Here is an 8,977-nt window from a genome sequence, read left to right as displayed (position 1 = left end):
GCCGGCGCAGGCCTTGCTAACTGCTTTGTTCTGTAGTGACAGCTGAAAAGCACATTCTCAGGTGTAAGGATTTGCAGGGACAAGATCTGGCTGCCTCATACCAACCTGACACATCATTAACCACTTGAGCCAAAGCACAGTGGATGCAGCACAAATCTTTGCAGGGAACCTGCTGTGCTTTGCATGCTCCCCTAGCTTCTACAGAAGTTGAAAATAAAATGGCTGTAACACTCATCCAGATTAAACCCTTTTGAAGTATGCACACTGATGCAGAACAGAGAAAACAGGGTTGGATCCATAGGAACCTCATATACGAGTAAACTTAACATGAGCAAGCTTTTAAGGTGGATTATTTAAAATGCATTAAGTCCTTGTGCACTTACTTGCATCCCTGGTTTGATTTCCATCGAGTTTATTTTTCTATGGGATAATAACCTACTCAGCTAAAACAAAACAAACTAGATTGACTTATGCACTCGGGGTCTTTGATTTCTGTCCCAATGGTAAGTTCAGTTTGAAAGAAAAACAATTATTGAAAAGTTCTGTTTGCCTGCTAACCTCCTCCCCAGTTGGAAACCATTGGAGGATTTGACACTATGGCCACAACGATCTGTGTTTACAAGAAAGGCCTTTTCTTGAGGCTTATTTCAAGAAACCCCCCAGAGCTCTCCTAAGCTTCTTACTTCAGCAGGAATGGGCTGCAGCTCACCAGTGAGTGGGCACGTCTGTCCTGCCTGACTTCTACATGTTTTGAAAAAAGGCACATGGGGAAAAGTACTGGTAGGAGTTCTTTGAGAACTCCAGTCCTCTTTGCTGGTTTTCTCTTTTTTTGTGGGGTTTCAATTAGATATGTACTCAACTGCCAAATGTGAGAAGTGAAGGTGGATAGGAGGCTGCCATGCTTAGAGCAGCTCTGCTCACATCTGTGCAAAGGACTCGGTAATATTAAGGGAAATTAAGTGGTAGCCTGAGGATCATTTTTCATCAGTGCTTCAAGGAGAATACTGTGGGAGGAGAACAACAGGCAACTATGCTAGGAAGGTTCCAGTGCTGGAACATTCAGTTCTGCAATCTTTAGTATTGCAATAATTACATCTATGTCTACTACTGCGATTGACACAAAAAGGGTGAGCAAGTGCATGAAGATTTCAGTGTTGGAAGTGGTGCCAGATGTGAATTGTATTGGTGTGATACCAGAGGCAGCCCAGCCCTTGTGGAGTAAAGAAAGAAGCACTGGTGGATTTGGCAGTGTGATATTGCTGCACAGATCTCTGCATCTGTGCTCAGTGAGGCCCAAAGAAATGCTGAGCTTCTTGGTGTGCATCCGTGTGACCTAAATCATCCTCCACTAGAGAGACACTCACTTTTTTTCTAATTGCACTGAAAATTGCTTGAGCACTAGGGGAGTGGAAGTTGTAGAAAGGAAGCAACATCCATGCTGGAGGTCTGCCTGGGATGAGGTGGATCAGCACCATTTTTCTGAAGTGTGCTAGCACTGTTGAACAGTGTATACAAACACATACATTTCCCCCCATCATGGGAAACACCATCACGTCACACTGGCCTTGCCAGCACTGACCTGAGACCGCCACTTACTTCTTTGTTCATGGTTCTCGAAGGGACAGACTTGTCTACAGTTGCTTGGGGTGTGACTGAAATCTAACCTGAAGCTTGCAGATCATTCTATCAGTTATGTCCCTGCCGTTCGAAAACCAGTAACTCCTAAGTCTTAACTATTCTAAGAACTTGTTTTTCCAGTTTAAATCAGACTTTTCCAATCTGTTAAATTCCTAGCTTGTTTATTGCAAATTGCACTGTGCCCTCAGATTCTGACAGCAATCTGGAAACTGCATCAATTCCTACTTTAATCTGTATCAAATGCAATAAATACTGGGATGAGACTGTGATTACACAAAGCATGTGTTTTTCCTTAAATCCCACCATCTCATTCCATTTGATGTTTCTTGACAAAATCCCTGGCCTTAAACATGAAAAGTAAAGGAGGGTACTGGGAAGCCATTCTTCTGGTTTCCACCTACTGCAGGCACACATGACCAGACTGACTTGACAACTGTGAAGACGCAGCAAGATGGGGCAAGGCTGTGACAGAAACCCCTATAAGAACATCACAGAGCTCACCAGCTTTAATCCTAGGAGAAAGATAAATTTGTTTGACCTTTCCTCTAGCATGAATGTTTAATAACATGTGTACGTGCATGTGTATTTATAATAATTAAAAAAAATTAAAACAAGACACTCCACTGCACACACTTGTCTCTCTGGGGAGAGGGTGAGAGAACAAACATGTGACAGATGTTTGTCATGTTGCTTAATGCACTACTGGAAAGCACTCAAGATACCACAGTGATGAGTGCAGTATAAGAAACAGATCTAGAAAGAAAATAACGGGCTTTTACAAGCTCATTCTTGAGCATCTTTCCTCTGCATCTTCTTTTCCAAATTTAGTGTCATCATGACAAAGTTTGTTCCTGTGTTTCAGCAACTGATGCCACAGCTGAAACTCCAGTCTCAAGATTTGCAAGAATCTTTAAGCTGTACATGAAAGCTCATTCCTTAGCAACTTTGTTTCAATTTAATTTCTACATATTACACATTTGCTCACCCAGGAAGGCAATTTAAATTGCACTGGTAACCTATAATGAAAATGAGCTTCTCTTAGCAACGCTCTTTCTTTCTTTATATTTTCTAGCCTCAGCTAAACAACTACAAGGTTGCTCTGTTCACTACTGATAAACAGGAGTAGTAGGTTTGTGTTAAACTGTCAACTAATCTGATTTGTACTTGATCACCGATACATGCAACGTATGAAATAGAGATCAATTCTTAAACTCGCTGTATCCGAGTCAAAGATGTTGTTCAAATAATAGATAATTACTCTGACATTGGTGCTGTGATTACTTAACGCTTATGTAAGGGACAAAGAGATGCAAAAGGCTTAGCAAATGAGCCCATGCCAGCAAAGAGCATGGCTAAGAAGCTGAGCTCTCCAAACCATGCCAGAGCAAGCGCCACTGTTAAGAGTTTTTCTGCCCATGTCTACCTGTTGTTGCTCCTTGAGTATTAAAGCCTCCATGGGAAGCCACTGTGAGATGGATGCCCCTGTGTGGCTTTGGGTACTAATATGAGCTTTTATGTAAACACATATTTTGTGACAGAGGTTTAATTAATTCTCTCAAGAGTCAAAACACTTCAAAGAAATTCCTCAGGTCTCTGATTAGCCAGGCTACCTAGCCTTATCTCATTGAGCCAGCACACACTGTGTTGTGGCTGATGCCATTTTATTCCCTGACAGTTATCCTTTGGGCAGTCAGCCTGGTAGCTGTACAATTTCCTCTGGAATAAACTGAGCCTCTCCAACAATCCTTTTGCAGACCCTGTGTATTTGAAAACTGAGCTGGGTTATCTTCAGTGTCTTGATCATTGAGTATTTACATAGCCTAATTGACAGAAAGCTGTTATTATGGGATGCGTTTTTACATTAAATAGTTATCTACCTATCTGTAAACATAAAATGTTTATTAAATAACTGTTGGGATTGGGTGCTTGGATTTCTCTATGTTGCTTACAGCATCCAGAATGCTACCTTGATAGTACGTTACAGTTTGACAACCAAGCACTTGGAGAGTAGGAAACACACAATTTGGTTCTCTGAACAGTCATAATTTAGACATGTTATATATAAGAATTATGACAGGCCTTAATTGCATGAATCTCACATTCTGTTCTCAGTCAAACATTACCATTCCCAAAATGTGCTAAGAGGTACAGTACTTTATCCTTGGGGAATGCTGTGACAGTGCAGAAATTGCAATGATTACTGCTGTATAAAAACCTTAAATTAATTTAAAAAGTCAGGGTTTACAGGGAAAGAAGAATGTTTTGCTTAAGGACAACGGTCCCTCCATTCAGTTACACAGAAACCACACAGCTCTTTTGGAAGTATTTATAGAAATACCCAACTATACTATAGAAAATCAGATCCCCATGACTCATCCTAATACAAATGCTGCCTTTTGCAGTCGTCTCCCAGACTCTTCTGGAGGGTTCATTTTAGAAGACTTTCATACTGACAACCATCTACTGACTAAGGTAACACTGATTTGCAAAGGCTGCTGTTTGATGTATCCAAAGACATAATGTGAGAGCCATGGAGGGCAGCAGAGCTTGCTCTTCTATTCCCTCAAAATATAAACCAACTTGCATTTCATAGTTTTAATTCCACAAGCCTCACTAATAGCTATACCCAGTGATTCCCTCATTTTCCAAAAATGCACCCACACTCCCTCTTGCAGTGATTTACACAATTATGTCCCTCCACTGCTGACTTTGGCAGCCTGCTCTATATTTCAACCACTGGTTGTGTACAGAAATTTAGCTTTGACCTGCTTTTTAGCCATAGCTTTCTCTAAATCTAGCATATGGTTCCTTGTTTCAGAACTAGTTAGTTTTTCTACTGCTTCCCTGCAATCCATTCTCTCAGGCTCTTATCTGTATCCATAAAACTCTTTCCTAGTCTCATTCTGAGCTACGAACCTGGCATGGTTCCCTTCATGCTGTGACTCATTTTTCCCAAACCCCCTGACTCATGCCGCTTGCTCACTTATGCAACAGCTTAATCTCTGTAATTTTCTTCATATCTTTATGAGAAGAGCATAAATTCACAAGATGCATTTGAGCAGCGCTTCAAACTTTTGTAGAAAAAGTGCAACCCAAACTATCCTTTGTCTTATTTAAGCCATTTAAATCCCTTCTCCTCTAGCTCTTACCTAATGAGTGTTCTTAACTAACTTGTGTGTGCCTTACTCTTGGGACTGCAGTGTCTGGCTTCTTGCTGCTCACTGGTTCTCAACATACTGCAATTTACTACACTGTTTTCCTGCTCCGTTTGTGTATTCATGTGTTCATAGCAGTCAGAAAATGCCTGTGGGTCCCTTTCTCTGTTCTGGTCTGTAGCAACCCTGCAAGCAGAGCATTACAGAAGATCAAGAAGGGGGCTGGTGACCTTACAGGATTCAAATTCTTTCTTCTGTCCCTGCTGAGCAGCACCAGCGGAGCAGCTCCTGAGTAGTTTATACAAACCTAAACCCAGAATAACTCCAGCCATGTCAGTGTTGCACTTGTCACTGACTTCAGTGAAGCTGTTCTCAATGTTTTGAATGTAAATGATAAATATTTTGATTAATCAGTTTAAATTTTCTGAATTCTCAGTATGAGTGAGGCCAGAAAATGACTCAGTCTATTTTTTTAATAGATACAGCTGAACTGAAAACATTGCCTCCCACAGAAGCAATGGCACCAGTGAGTCTGATATTAGACATACAACAATCTGCACAGCCTCAAAGGTATCTTGGACAGCTTACTGAACTTCAGGTTTCTGAAATACCTTTCACTTTTTATCCTTTTCACTGCCTTTCCTTTTCTGCCTGTTAGGTATTTTGTATCAGTATTTCTCAGAAATGATCAGGTAAGGGTGAAACAGTTGAAGAAATTAGACCACTGAACCTCTTCCATTAGCACGGGCTCACTTTATTGTACCAAGACTAAGTATTCAGTCCCTTATTTATGTTTCTTATATTGTTCTTGCAACTAAAGCCAAGCTCACTGCTATGTCGTTTCCTGGATCCTCCCTGATCCTTTCTTACACATAGGAACAACATTAGCAACCTCCAAATTCCCTGGTTCCCTCCCCGGCCTTAGCAAGCTATCAACAATTTCTGTCAAAGGCTTTTCTATTTCCCTTGCTACTTCCTTCAACATTTGGGATGTTATTCATCTGGGCTAAATGCCCAGATAACTTTTAACTCATTGGTGCTGGGAGGCTGTGTTTTGTGGTGGTAAATACCAGCAGAAAATCTGTTTCATAACATCAGGTTGGTAGGTACCAAGAGACTAAATATTTGGAGGAATTTTTCACTTCTGGAGTGACAGAACCTACTAACACCAGAGACCTTCACTGTAACAGTGCAGTCAGTATCCAGTGGTGTCATGAGGTAGTGTCTATAATTCTCTATAACACTGTAGCAGCCCATAAACTCCCCTTTTATTGCTGGGTTTTTTTTTTTTTCCTTCCTTTTAAATTTTCCTTCTGCTCTTTCATGTTAAGTATATTGGACTGACTGCCCTGGTAACGAGCTTTCACAGTTGAGTGAAGGTAACCTGCACAAATGCTTGTTTGCACAAGAAAAATATAAGCAGGAGCCAAGGCCTACATTTAAGCAAATAAGTGAGGTAGAATGTTTAAATTAAAACGATTTTCATGAAAATGGTGTAACTTCTTTTGGTAAGCTGAAACGTTCTCTCACATATTTGTGAGTACAGCAAACTGAACTCCTTGTCGATTTGACTTCTAGTACTACTGGACATCATACCATGACAGAATAGAAGTAATACAAAGTAAAAATGCAGAAAGTGTGGAAAAAACAACCTAATGCAGTGCAGCTTCGTGGTTCCTTGTGTAATTTATATCTTGTGACTAAAAAGGCATCAGCAGCTACTATGATTTTGGGAAAGTTACCCAACCATAGCGATTTCATGAATATGAAGGTACAGGTGAAGCATCCTTCCTCTATTTACTCAACAGAGTTAACAAAGGATCAAGCTGTAATAATCAAATCTGGACTGCAGCATACTTTGTCACAATTATGTATTGTCTCTGGTATGTCCAAAGTGAATCGACTTCTCACATAGAATAGCTAAATAAAGGAGTGAGCCACAGCTTTCAGCACTAGAACATCCCCCACATGTTTGTTTGGGAGTGGCAGGAAGCTGAAAAGATAAAAAAAATGAATGAAGCTTTGAACTGATGCATTACTTCCTTTCTTCTCCACTTTGCCTCAGTCTGCAGCTTCCTTCTCTAGAAGAGCATGCCATGCAGTCTGTAAACTCCAGTGCAAAAGGTAAATTGCTTTTGATTCTGAGATTACATTTCACTACAACCGACAGTGAGATGCTGCACGCAAAACCTTTTTTGCTATCCGTAACATAACAAAATAGTTTTAATTATTAAGCCTGAGACAATTCTTCAGTGGTTAAGGTGGTCACAGAATCATAAACCCATTAAGGAAGTGACTTCTAAGATCATCCAGTCCAACCATCAACACCCCCCCACTGTGCCCACTGACTGTGTCCCTCAGTGCCACATCTCCACGGTTCTTGGATACCTCCAGGGATGGTGACCCCACCAGTTCCCAGAGCAGCTGTGCCACTGCATCACCGCTCTTCTGGAGAAGAAATTCCTCCTAATATGCAACCTAAATTAGTACACAAACATATATTCTGTTCCCCTGCTTTCTGCACAGTAGCTGTCCATGCTGGAAATGGCATGGGAAGTTAAAAACCTAATGCTATACTATAACTTAAGAAACAACTTCTACACTGTGCTGTATATTTGTGTTCAGGCCCCTACCACTACAAGCCATGGCTCATCCAAACCTGTAGGACTGTGCTCTGCTAAAAGGATGTACTTTGTTATCATGCCACAACCACAGCCTATTAAGTGAAGCTACACATAAAGCACTATTCAAGTGACAGTGATTTAAATGATTATTACAAAAGCAGTATGGCTAACATGAGAACATCAGTCCGATACAAGGCCACAAAAAGTACTACCAAGAATCAACAGAATTGTCTATCCATGATCCTTCAAAATACATTGACACAGGTGTAACATATGCCTACATTTAAAGCTACTCAAAGGGAATACTTTTTTTTTTTCCCCAGTAGAAGAATGAAATGTTAATTACTAGTCCCTCTATTCGTCAAAAAGGCAAATATTTCATGGTTTTGATCTATGTTCATTTAAACCTTCTACTTTTCCGGGGCCACAAATGGAAGCGTACTTGCTTTCGAGTTGAATCCAGCAATTCAGTGCAATGCATCTGCAAATCTCAGAGTGCTTCAAAACGTGAGTTGTCACGATGGTAAACTTTTTGACTTAAATTGCAAAAGCTTATTCTTATTTCAGTAGAGTATTTCCTGCTGTTGCTTTCTTGTGATTTTGTGCTAGAGGTCTAACTTGTGCATTTTGGTTCATGCCTGCCTAACTGAGGATCACCCACCCATGATGACCAATATGCTTGGACTACACTCAAAAACAACAAGGGTGGATTAAACTATTCCATTATTGCGGATGAAAGAGTTTTCCCCGACATCTGGCATATCATCTTCAAAACTGATATGGAACATTTCCATAAATTCAGCTTAACATTGTTTTTGTGAGTGTTCCAAAGTATTTTTAACATGAAGAAATAGCATGCAAACTAATTTCCTAGTTGAAAAGTAAATGTCTTGTTCTTATTCTTTAATTCATCTAGTTATTTAAAAAAAAAAAAAAAGGGAAAAAAAAAGGAAAAAAAAAAAAGGAAAGATGTTCACTTAACTTGAAGCACACTGTTTTGTTTATTCAAGTTAATGGAAAAACTAGTCAGTGTTTGATGTAAAGCTGCCCCCTTGCTTGAAAGAAAACCAAACAACTGGTTATGAATTATGAATATCTCCTAATAGTTTCCAGAATTATCTGAAGGATGTATTTTTTTTTCCTTAATTACATACACTTAAAAGTTCCAAGTTCCCTATTCATTTCCATTTTGTTTATTTCTCTCCTTGGAAACCTCATAAGCATTTTCCTTTAGTGAGGCTTGACTGAACAAAATATTACTGCTACAACCTGTTATATTAGGGAAATAAATGCCTGAAAGCTCATTGTGGTTTTTAATTAGGAAGCAGAAGAATAGCTTATTAAATCTTTGCAAGCCTTTTCACAGCACTTATGCTGGTAGCTGCTGAGTCCCTGCAAAGGAAAACACCGAGCTTCTACCCAAACTGTGTGCTTAAGAATACATTTCAAACCCCAACTTTTTTTTTTTTTTTTGCATGACCTCAGAATAGCAGTTCCTGCAAGAATTTTGCTTTCCTTTTATGCTGGCATGTCTTAAACAGTTTCAGCCCTAATCAGACA

The 8,977-nt window shown here is 39.9% G+C and overlaps 1 protein-coding gene across 2 annotated transcripts in view; it reads right to left on the bottom strand.

Annotated features, from left to right (window-relative positions):
• Window positions 1-8,977, bottom strand: part of EFEMP1 (EGF-like fibulin extracellular matrix protein 1) — a 51,128-nt gene that overhangs the window by 16,997 nt on the left and 25,154 nt on the right. The window lies entirely within an intron of this gene.

The sequence above is a fragment of the Coturnix japonica genome, chromosome 3 (genome assembly GCF_054131305.1).
Source record: "Coturnix japonica strain WE chromosome 3, WE-NBRP24, whole genome shotgun sequence".
In the NCBI taxonomy this organism is placed as follows: Eukaryota; Metazoa; Chordata; class Aves; order Galliformes; family Phasianidae; genus Coturnix; species Coturnix japonica.
The sequence above is the reverse complement of the archived record's forward strand: the minus strand, read 5'-3'. Positions and strand labels throughout refer to the sequence as shown.